Below are 2,239 nucleotides of genomic sequence, written 5' to 3' on the forward strand. Positions count from 1 at the left end.
CTTACTGTGTGTTATTTGTCTATGTTTTATAGATAGTCTAAGCTAGCTTGGACTTGGGGATTGTCAAGAGCATTGTCACACTATCGATCATTTTGTTGGTACTTTGAAAGCTTTTTATGTATGGTATATGGCATGTATAGGCTAGTGTAATTTTGGCATGTTTTGAGCTATAATGTTAACCATGTGATTTGGCTTGTTAATAATATAAATGTTTGTATATTTTAGCCATATAAGTTAGCTTAAGTTATGTGCTTAATATGTAATACATGAGATGTATATAATGCCTTATGTGTTGTCGCTTGATTATGTGATGTTGAAATGGTAAGATTTGTATAATGAAATAGGTGATAAAGTGATGATGAAATGCATTTAGAAGTTTTACAAGTTTAATGATTTTTGGTATGTTTTGGTTGTGGAATTGAGTAGTTGAAATGATTGTGTATAGATGGCCTGATATGTGTATAAATTAGTTAGTTTCTTATAAATGTCTTGAAATGGTACCATTTAGGTTGATCTGTATGCATGAGAAAAGGGTGGCAAATTGGCTTTACAAATGGCTTATTTTTGTCTAGACAGGCAGAGACACAGACGTGTGTCTCAGCCATGTCTGACACACCTTCCCTAGGGTACCCTTTCGAATTAAGGCAATATACCCTACAGTTTTGACCTGGCCTAGACACACGGAAATGTCTACTGGCCGTGTGAGACACACGGGCTGGCACATGGGCGTGTGGTCGACCATGTGACCCAAGTCAGTAACCTCCCTAATTTTCCCATAGCCATGGCACACGGGTGTGTCTTCGGCCGTGTGGTACAAGTCAGTATGTATGCACTATTTTCATATGGCCTGCGCCACGGGTGTGTCTGCTAGTCGTGTGAGGTACAAGTCCTATTCACATACGCGTGTGACCTATGATTACATGAAATTTTTTTAAGTGTTTGGAAATTTTTATGTATGATCGATTTAGTCTCGAACCACTCTTAAGCATGTATTAGGTCTCGTAGACCTAATTAAGGGACTTTGTGTATGTGAATAAATGATATGCGATATTGAATGTTTGATAAATGTTATATGTCCAGTAATGATACGAACTCGTTTCGATGACGATTCGAGTCGTTTAAATTTCCCAATCGTGAGTTTGAGTAAGACTTGGTTCGTTTCGAGATGGATGAAAAAAATAGAAAAATTATGGTATCATTTGGTATTACGGCTAGTGGAATTTAAGGTAAGAATCGACGTTCTCGGCATTACGATATTGTAGTTTATTCAAAAAATTTCAAAGTTAAAAAAAAATCAGACTCCATTCAAATTCAAGGAGTGAATATCAAGTGTTACAACTAAAAAAAAATTCGTGAAAAAAATCATGGATAAAAAAAGAAAGTGTCCAAGTTCTTGTCACTAAGTTTTGAAAGTTCTACTTACTATCCAAAATCAATATTCTACTATTTAGCCACACTCAACCCTCTTCCATTTCTTGTCTCAAGCGTACCCTTTGTCCTACAACATTCCCTACCAAAATTGAACATCAATTTTGCAAGTCAACCTACAACGACTGCTTCTAGTCTAATTGTGTTATGAACAATTATATGTGAAATTAAGGTTTGCTAAGCTAGCTACTAAGGTGAAATGCAAATGTTAGCATTTGATTTGGTAATAATCTGCTTGGGGACAGCAGCAGTAAGGTGATCTTGGAAAATCGCCATAATTTGTAGGAGTAGAATTAGAAGCTGAGTAAATTATGTCATTAAAGCTTGAAGAGTCTAGTTTCTTACAAAAGAAACTATAAAAACAAAAGAGTTACCGATCTTGAGATATTTGAAGTATTGTGGGGCTGAGTCAAAATGACTACTAGATTCCCTATTCTGTTTTTATAAAATCAGTATAAATTGTAAAAAAGTGGCCCTAAGATAAAATTTATGTACTTAGACTCCTTAATGAGTCTAGTTTCAAATGAAATAAACAAGAACATATTTTGAATTCTGTACAATGTGAAATTTGATTCGTAGTGAAGGATAGTCAGTTTAGTCAAACAGTGAAACAAGGTGAACTTTAAGAAAAATCTGGTATTGTTGGGCTAAACAAAAAATTTTGAAAATTTTATGGATAATAGATAAATGAGTCTTCTGTCAAGAAAAATTTACAGCAATTGATTTGGAGTTTCGTAGCTCCAGTTATAAAAACTTTAGTGACTGTTGCTCAGAAGTCACTTATAGGAAATTGTAATTATATTGTAAACAT

The sequence above is a fragment of the Gossypium arboreum genome, chromosome 10 (assembly GCF_025698485.1).
Source record: "Gossypium arboreum isolate Shixiya-1 chromosome 10, ASM2569848v2, whole genome shotgun sequence".
Taxonomy (NCBI): Eukaryota; Viridiplantae; Streptophyta; class Magnoliopsida; order Malvales; family Malvaceae; genus Gossypium; species Gossypium arboreum.